The 10,116-nt window shown below is 38.6% G+C and overlaps 1 pseudogene; it reads right to left on the bottom strand.

The window, feature by feature from the left end:
• Positions 1-8,010: 8,010 nt before the first annotated feature.
• LOC113457566 lies at positions 8,011-8,404 on the bottom strand (annotated as a pseudogene).
• Positions 8,405-10,116: the final 1,712 nt, after the last annotated feature.

Raw genomic sequence — 10,116 nt, 5'->3', positions numbered from 1 at the left:
TAGTAGCTGGGAAGAGCTATGTGTAGATCTAAAGGGTCTAGGTAAGGCCTGCTAGCCTCAGGAGGCGCAACGTGTAGATAGATGGATACATAGTACTAAGTTTAATTACATCGTTTAAAACATTTGTTTGTGATTCTCTTCCCCCATCTGTTCTATAACCTCCTAACACACCATTGTACCCTTCCACCCTCTCCACGTCTCCGTCTCCTTTTCTTTCATGTTCTGCTAACATCCTCTTTCCCTAACACTTCTCCTTCCCCGCTCCTGGTCTCCTTCTTGGTTTCATAGTCTGCATGAACTCATCTTACGAATGCAAACATGGATGCTGCAGACTCAGATCCACATCGGCCGGAACACTAACCTTTATCTTTCTGAGTCAAGCTTATTATTTACTTCATATATTTTCCAGGTCATTAACTTTTCTGAAAAAAAAATATTTTTCTTTACCAGTAAATAAAATTCTATTATGTCTATATAATGCATATTTATTGACAGTTCACCTATTTATTTACACTCCTACTAATAGTAATAAGGGATCCTCTTTTCTCACATTCTGACTAGCATTTGCTGTCTCTTTCCTTCTTGTCAGAGGTAAATAGTATCTCAAAGGAGACACTAGGAAGCTCATACGTTATGATCAGTTAGGTTTCATCCCAGGGATGTAAGTCTGAAATCAATTAATATAATACACTGTGTAAAATCCTCCTGGACATAAATTACATAATCATCTCAGTAGATGTAAGAAAAACATTTGGAGAAGTTCAACACACCCTCACAAAAAAAGGTTTGGAAAAATTAGGAACAGATTGAACATACCAGAAAACAATGAAGACTGTATGCAACAAGCCTATAACCAATATTATATTTAATCTGGAAAAAACAGAACATTCACTTGAAAAGCTGAATAATGCAAGGTACTTGCTCTCTTCCTTATTCAATATAGATTTGAATTTTTTTTTTTTTTTTTTTGGTATTTTGAGACAGGGTTTCTCTGTGGTTTTGGAGCATGTCCCAGAACTAGCTCTTGTAGACCAGGCTGGTCTCGAACTCACATAGATCCTCCTGCCTTTGCCTCCCAAGTTAGATAGCACTTAAGATAAAAGAAAGGAGTCGGGCGGTGGTGGCACATGCCTTTAATCCCAGAACTCGGGATGCAGAGGCAGGCGGATCTCTGTGAGTTCGAGACCAGCCTGGTCTACAAGAGCTAGTTCCTGGACAGGCTCCAAAACCACAGAGAAACCCTGTCTCGAAAAACAAAACAAAACAAAACAAAAAAAAAAAAAGAAAGACATGAAAGAAATAAAATCAGAAAAAGGAGAACTCAAATTAAAGTTGTTCACAGATTGCTGGTCTCTCTGTACTTAAAAGACCCAACAAAATCCACCAGAAGCTCTTAGTTCCAGCACACATAATCTGTATTTGTAAAATGGAGGACTTAGCATAATGTACTGTGAGAGTTTCTTTGTTCTAAGACTGCCAGCCCAGCTTGTGTGATGTTGGCTTGAGTAGTCTCTGCTTTATAACCATAGCTCCTGCATCCTCTTCCTCCTTCCCTCGTCACTCTTTCAGCATTTTACTTAGTCCAGGTTAGCTCCAGTTTTCTCCATAGTTGAAGATGGTCTTGGATGTTAGAGCCTTGAACCTGGTAAGTGTAGGAATCGTAGGTGTGAGACTGCATGCCTGGTATGCTGGTTAGTTTTTATAAACTTAACACAAACAAGAGCCACCTGGGGGGGAAAAAAACAAAATAAAGCAAAACACAAACGATCCTTGATATCCTTGATTAAGGAAATGTCCCACTGGGATTGATCAGTGGAAATGTCTATGACACATTTTCTGAACTACCAACTGATCCAGGGGACCCCTCCCACTTTGGGTGTTGCCAACTCACAGCAGGTCAATAAGAAAAGAAGCTGAGCAAGCCAGGAGGATCCAGCCAGTAAACAGTGTTCCTCCACAGTCTCTGCTTCAATTCCTGCCTCCGGGTTGCTCCTGTCTTGGCCTCCTGCCCTGGCTTCCTTGGATGATGGATGTTAACCCGCAAGCTGAAATAAACCACTTACTCCTCAAGTTGCTTTTGGTCATGATCTCAGCATAGCAACAGAAAGCTAACTAGGACACCCAGCTAAGTCTCTTATTTTCATGCCTCTACAACCATAAAATCTATTTTCGTTTTTATATTAAAATAAAGAGTAAAATTGCTTCAGTCTGCCATGTGCCTGTTTTATTTCGGGTCAACTACCATGTTCTATATACAAACTTGCCAATTATTGAAATAACACAAAACTATCAACATAATACTTACCTAGCCCCACCCTCAATTCTTTCCTGGTTAACTCACATCTCTGAAGGTCATAGTACCACTCTGGAAGGGAGTGAAAACAACTTATCAAGGACTATTAATTGAATGTGTGAGGCCAAGGTTGACTCATGATGGAAATGTGAAGTTACTTGAAGCTTCAAGAGGCTACTGGGGGCTACCTTTGCTGTCATGACTTGATTACAGTAGTTATGACTTCTTTTTAGAGCTGATGAGATACCAGCCCTGGGTGTTGCACCGTGGTTTTGTTTGTGTCGGTTACTTTTCGTGCTGTTTATATTTTTTCGGAAAGCATCCTCTGTGCCTAAACTTGCCTTCTCATTTCTTCAGTAAGTTTCTCTAATTTATATTCTAAATTTTTATCCTTCATTTTCCAAGAAATAGCCAACCTTTTCATAAGTTTCCAAAGATTTCAGATATTTTTGTAAAAGTTCAATGAAAAGAAATAGTTGAGCTATATACTCATGTAAAGTATCCAAGAAGCAGATTTTGAGATCACCTTTTTGTGAGATATCAAAATATGTAAATAAGAACATCTCCGATGTAAAGGAGACAGAATATAACCTTCTGACCCACTACAGTCCTCCCATAAATAAGGGCAGAAAGCTCCTTAGATGCTTCTATTTTATAATTTGAGGTGACACCGAATATTTGTCATTAACACCCAAATATGAGAGGCTTGCTCAGCGCTTCAAGATGAATGGTCTAGAGAAAGCTCCCAGGAAGAGAATGTGCCTCATTTGCAGAGCACTAGCAGTGAGCTGAAGCCAGCTCCAAGCTTCCACGAACATCCCCAGCAAAGCAGAGGATCTTGGGAGTGCTAAGACTCTCTGTTGATCCAGTCTTCTCTCATGTCTTCAGATAGTCAATTCTAAAAGAAAAGAGACGAAGGCACTGGACAACCAGAGATATACTCATATGAATAGACCATGAGTTATCCCCAAACAGAAGCCATTGACTGTGCTCTTACTCCCATAGTCCTCCTTTGACATTAGTTCATGTGATGATAGAAGGGATTTTATAGAACACCTCTGCTTTCACCAAGATTGCTTATAAACAAAACTAAAAAAAAAAAATGAAAAACAAAAACTGTCTTCTGTACACGACACAGCAGTGATGCCAAAGGAACTCACTGCAGCTGTGGTTATCTGTACAAGACCTGCATAGGATTGGACTCATTTCACTGACAGTGGAGAGACAGACCATGAGGCCTCACTCCTCCCAGAGGGATTATTGGTAGTTTGGGGAGGAGATGTCAGTAACTTCAGCGGTGTGTCCGTTAAAAATCAAGCAATTGAGCTAACTCCACTGAATATTCTCGCAGCCATACAAGGAACTTACTCAGGGGCTACACACAAAACGGAGATATGAGAACAGAAGGGGGTGGCTTGTTGAGAAGAAGGGTGACAGTGGGAGAAATAGGGACTGAGGGGAGGGTATAAGACATGGAAATGACTGGAGTCCACTCTATAAATGTTTGAAGCAATCAAGCAGTTTAAAAATTTAAGATCACTTAATGAAGCAAAATCATTGAAAGCCCAAACCTCCTTCTCCATGGACGCATGCGTAGATCTAGGATGCGGGTTTCAATGAAGTACCAGCGAGCTGCAGGCCCTGCATGACCTCTTCTCTGACATGATTTCTCACAATACCTGTAAGTATTCATGATATACAACAGATAACTCCAACAGGTAGCTTTACTTCTATTTGTTGAGAAGAGGAAAACAAAACAAAACAAAACAAAAAACCAACCAATCAACTAAACAAACAAACAAAACCTTCAGGAATTGATTATAGTAAGACATTGAGAAATGGGTTTGTTGGTTTATTTTTTCAGTAAATCAAAATTCTGTATAACATATCAGTGGGTATTCACGAAGGAGATTATTAGTGTCCCTGATAACCTGTGGTCAATGTGTGAAACAAAAGAGTGAAATAATTAAGTAAGGTATTTTGTCTAAGAGTAGAAATCTGGTTCAGAGTCATTGCCTTTGCCCCCTCTCCTCTCACGCATAAGGTTCCACTCTGAGGCCCATCTCACAGTGTGATCTGGTTACAGCAGAGATACTGACGTTGAGGCTGAGAGTTTATGGCATTCCACGAAAAGCTTTCAGACGAATTTCTTGTTTCTTTGGGTTTCATGTCTTCTACTGTCCCTCGTTTGTCCTGGGAGGTTACATTCACCCTGCTCTTTTCATAATTGGGTCTGTCATTGCCACACATGTGTGGACTTGCAAAAGTAGTGCACAACACGTTTGCACAGCTACACAGGGCTCATGTTTGGGAACAAGACATTTCAGGTCTGTTGTGGTTTGTCTCAACTTGACAGGAACCTACCTGAAAAGACGGAATCCCAACCGACTAATTGCCTCCTTCAGACAGGCTTGTGGGTATGTCCGTGGGGCATTTTCTTGGTTGCTCATTGATGTGGAAGGGCCCAGGCCACTGGGGAAGATAAGAATTAAAAAAGGTAGCTGAACAAGTCAAGAGAAGAAAGCCAGTAAGCAGCATTCCCTCGTGGTCTGCCTCAGTTTCTGTCCTGAGTTGCTACCTTGACTTCCCACAATGATGGACTGCACAATATAAGCTGGAATAAATGTTATCCTTATGGCTTGCTTTTCTTGAGGTTTATCATAGCAACAGAAAGCAAATTCTAACAAGGTTGCCATATGAAATAGAAATTTCTATTGCAGGGGGGCTGAAGGACTCATTTGGAAATTAGATGTTGCAAGTGTATTGCTGTGCTAGAATATCATTATCATTGCTAGTATAATTCTAAGCACTTATATCTGTTTGGAGCTTTGATGGAGTTGAAGAATTTATATTGATAGTTTTCCTTAGTTATGATAAAATATAAAGTAGATATAAATATTATAACTGTATTTCTTGTTTGATACCTATTTTTTATATATAATTTTAGTATGTTAAGCTTGAAACCTTCCTTTTTATTTAAACAGAAAAGAGAAGGTGATGTGGGAGTCCCCTTTATGTGCTGTGTTTACCACTAATGACTAAAGAAACCGCTTTGGACCTATAGCAAGGTAGAACTTAGGAAGGCAGGGAAAGCTAGGCTGAATGCTGGGAAAAAGAAAGGCAGAGTCAGGGAGATACCATGGAGCCACCAGAGTCAGACATAGCTAAAGTTTGCCAGTAAGCCACTGCCACATGGTGATACACAGATTAATGGAGATGGGTTAAATTAAAATGTAAGATCTAGCAGATAAGAAGTTAGAGCTAATAGGCCAAGCAGTGCTTTCAATAATATAGTTTCTGTGTGATTATTCCGTGTCTAAGAACCCAGGAACTAACTAGCGGCCCCTTCCTCCTACAATGCACCATTTTTGGTTTTATTCCACTTAAAATAACTTCACTTTATTTCTGTATTGGGGATTAATTCCAAGGCTTTGTGGATAACAGATAAACACTCTACCACAGCACTCTCTCCTCAATCTAACTTCACAGCATCTTTAATGAAAACTTAAAAAGTGTTCTGCAAAATGACACATGACTTAACACACTGGCTTCTACGCGTCAGTCTTGGACTGCCCTCTTGATCCATCCTTGACTTTTAAATCTTTGGACCCATGCACATTTAACCCTTACTTTTCATATTTTCAGCTGGTATTCCCATCCCACTACTTATTTATTCAGAGAGTTCACCAACTGCATTTTATCTGGGAAAAAAAAATGCTGCTGACAACACTCCAGCTCCGTCTTCCGTACTTTGACACATTCCCCATCAGGGTAGACGAGTATTCTGTGTATTATGATTATAGCTCTGGGAGCATTGCTTTTAGTTAGCCAACTGTGCCACACCATAATTTGTTTTCTTACACAAAATTTTATTATGCTGAAATTCGAACCCGGTTTGCCATCAGATTCTTTTTCTGGGCAGAGATCACTAACTTTACAGTTCTATAATCACTTCATGTCGTTTGCCATTCGGTTTCATTTTCTTCTAGAGACTTCTTTTGCAGGTCTGGGTCCTCTACTGCAGTGTGGATTGGTGTTTCCCTGTGTGTGCTCATAGCTCTCATCTTGTGATATAAACAACTGCAGGATTCCCTTTGCCTCAGTTTTGGGTGGGGCCACCAAGTGCCAGTTCCATGCATTTTTTTTTGATAACTTCTTTACTTTGTAGCTCACATCCTTGAGTAACTTTCTTGGAAAGGACACCCAAAAGATAGAAAATTGAAACTTTATAGATGTAAAAAAATCCTTATTCTACTTTTAAATTATTTAATCAGTGTTCTGAATATATATATTTGAGATGAAAATTATTTCACTAAGACTTTTGCAAGTAGTAGAGCCTAGAGAGATTTCTCAGCAATGAGGAATATTGGCTGCTCTTCCAGAGAATCTGAGTTAAATTCCCAGAATCCGTATGGCAGCTCACAACTGTCTATACTAGTCCCAGAGGATCCAATGCCATCAGTTGCCCTTCAATGGCAAAGATATGGTGAGCAGACATAGATGCATATAAAACACCTAAAATAAAGAAATTACATATAAAATAAGTAAATTAAAATAATAATTTTGCAAACATGTCTATATTGCTTTCTGCCTCTTAATGTAGATGCTATAGGCAGTCACAGGATGAAACTCAGCAATTCAGTAAAAAATTTTAAATATAGACTTAAGAATAAAACTTTTAATAGGAGACACAATAGTCAGTGTTCAGCCAGGCAAATGTAAAAATGAAGAGAGCAGGTAGCCCTGAGAATCAACACTTGAGAGGTAGTTAGGAAAAGGATTCCCAAAATGGATGTGATCAAGGAATGATCAGGAGAGACCAGCACTGCACATTAAGCTCTGATACCAAAACACACTGCCTTTCAGCAAATGAGCAACATCCACCACCAAAGAGATGCCAATGAACGTAAAGGCTAAGTAGGATGAAACTGATAGACGTGTAGGAGCTCCGGCACAGACCAGTTAGAGATTGGTAGAGTATGATCAGAGTTAGGAAAGTTTTCTCGAGTTCCTGATGTGTGCCCCCAGGTCAACAATCACACCGTTTCCTGAGATTAAGATAGCAGGAGAATGCTTGATCTTGGGAAGTACAGTTTTGGAGAGTTCAAGGTACCTCTCAGACACCCAAAATCATTCTTAATGAGCGTGATTAAGGAGAGCAATCTTGATTCCTTGGGATGGAAGAAGATAAAGAGTTTCTTTGGCAAGGAGAAGCGGTCCTTTGATGAGCATCAAATTTTAGTGATCAGGAGGAACGTTGGAGGGGATGACCTGGGGGCAGCTGGTCTATGCCACAGGCCGGCTATTTACACCCCACCCTGCTTCTCCTCACCTCTGCTCTCCCAAGCTTTTCATGAATTTCTGATCTTAATTCCATATTCATATAATATGGTGATTTCTTTACTCTTAACCTGAGAACCTCTAAAGCTAAGTTGGTATAATCTCTATTTTCTGCTTTACTAAGCTGTAAATAATCTAATGAAATATACACAGCTGCAGTTGGGGATTGATTCATTTTAAATATCCCACCAAGTCTACTTTAGTTCAGATGTATTACACTACTTTTTTCCCCCACTTATATCATGAGTTATATTATTCTGTGCCTTAATATTCTTATAATTCTGTTTATTTTCTTTTACTAAAAGTCACTTTTACTTAAATCAGAAATATCTATCAAAACACTGTTAGAAATTCATGATACAAATTTGATATATGAATTAATTTATGGTACATATTAAAGGCCATGAGACATTTGTTTTGTAATCAATAAGACAGCAAAATGACTCATTAGTAGTCTTTTTAAGATAAGCTATTAGTTCTGCCCTTTTATCCTTCTTTTTTTTAATCCTTCTTCTTCTTAATTCCAGCGAAGATCATATTTTCATTCCAGGGATTTACTTTCTGGGATTCTTCAAATACTCCCTAAAAGTACCTCTCCCTGGGTATTACCTTTGCTAGTGTTGGCATCTGTGTAAGAGACCCCAGCAGCCTGACTTATCTTCCTTACAAATGGACCATGGATCCAGTTTTATACTAGACTTCCTTTTCTACAGTATGGCACTTGGCACAGTTCTGAACAAAAATCTTCTTGTCTTTCTCAATACCACCCATATTTAATTTGCTCCTGGCTGGTCAATGCCAGAATTGCTATGACCAAAAGACAGACGTACTTTTTTCTTCTTATAATTTCTTCATGCACCTTTAACTTCAGATAACTACTGACCTCAGGAAAGGAGAGGGGACCCTGTTAGCATTTTCTGGTTGAATTTTGTAGAATTCATAGACTTTCATCTTTACAAATACCTTGTAATAGAAAATTCCTAAACCTACATGTATATGTGTGCCTACACATGCTCCTGTGCATATGTATTTGCATATGCATATTTCCTCATGTATATGTGTGTGGACAAGTTTTAAATTTCAAATTCAATTTACTTCATAGACAGACTGCCATTTATAGTATCTATTTCCTTTTGAATGGGCTTGGGTATTTTGATTTTTAGTTACATAAATCTATATGGTTGTCATGCCACTTGGACAAATTGATGACTTTGTCATTATAAAATAAGGTTATTTATCTTCAGAATAGCCTGTGCTCAGAATTATTCTTGGTCAGCTATTAATATAGCCACTACAGCTTTTTTTTTATTACAGCACCATGCTATATCTTTTCAATCATTTCTCTTTGACTCATCTCTATGTCTTTGTAGCTAATAACCATTTATCCTATGTGGTCCATAGTTGGCTCATGATATTTTAAGATTTTATACTTCAGAAATCCTTTCTAAGTTGTTATTGTATCGGACACTTTTATGTCACTGTGAACAAATACCTGAGAGGGACAGGGAGGGACTATTCTGTTTGATGGTTTCAGGGAGTTTGGTGCATAGTTGGTTGGCTAGATGTACTCACACAGAACTACAGAGTGACTGAAGTATGTGGTGGAGGCTCCCATATTCTAGCTGGTGGACAAGAAACAGAATAGGGGAGGCATAAAGGAAGAAGACAGGAAAGATGCAGTCCTAAAAGCATAGTACTAGTGATCCATTTCCTCCCGTCATTCCCACCATGCAGAAGCATGTCATCACTGGTAGAACATGCTGCAATATTTTAACAGTATTGAAATGCTGATTATGGTAGACACTTCAGGGTCTGGTTGTCTCTGGGAAAAAAACAACAACAACAACAGCACAGACTCATCCAGGATATACTACACCAATACCTTAGAAATTTCTTAATTCCAGAGAAACCCTGTCTCGAAAAACCAAAAAAAAAAAAAGAAGAAATTTCTTAATTCATACATGAACTTGTAAATCAGAAATAACTAGAAAACATCATACTGAGTGAGATAACCTAGACCCAGAAAGACAATTATCACATGTACTCACTCATAAAAGGTTTTTGAATATAAAGCAAAGAAAACCAGCCTACAAATCATAATCCCAGAGAGCCAAAACAACAATGAGGACGCTAAGAGAGACATACATGGATCTAACGTCCACGAAAAGTAGAAAAAGACAAGATCTCTTGAGTAAATTGGGAGCATGGGGACCATGGGAGAGTGTTGAAAGGGAGGGGAGAGATAGGGAGGGGATCAGAGAAAATTCTGTTTAAAAATATATAGCTCAATAAAATCAATAAAATTGTTTTAAAAATAACTACTACCTGTATATAGACTACCTATGTATGTGGTTGTAGATTTGATTAGCTGTTCATCTACTGTCACCTATTTCTTTTCCCGTTGTCTGATTGATTATATCATTTTCTTGATCTCTGGTATTTTGATGTTAACTGCTGTATTTCCTTTGGTACTATATTTAGTA

Source organism: Microtus ochrogaster, linkage group LG2 (assembly GCF_000317375.1).
Source record: "Microtus ochrogaster isolate Prairie Vole_2 linkage group LG2, MicOch1.0, whole genome shotgun sequence".
NCBI classification, from domain to species: domain Eukaryota; kingdom Metazoa; phylum Chordata; class Mammalia; order Rodentia; family Cricetidae; genus Microtus; species Microtus ochrogaster.
Note: the sequence above shows the minus strand (reverse complement) of the source record. Positions and strands in the feature narration are given on the sequence as shown.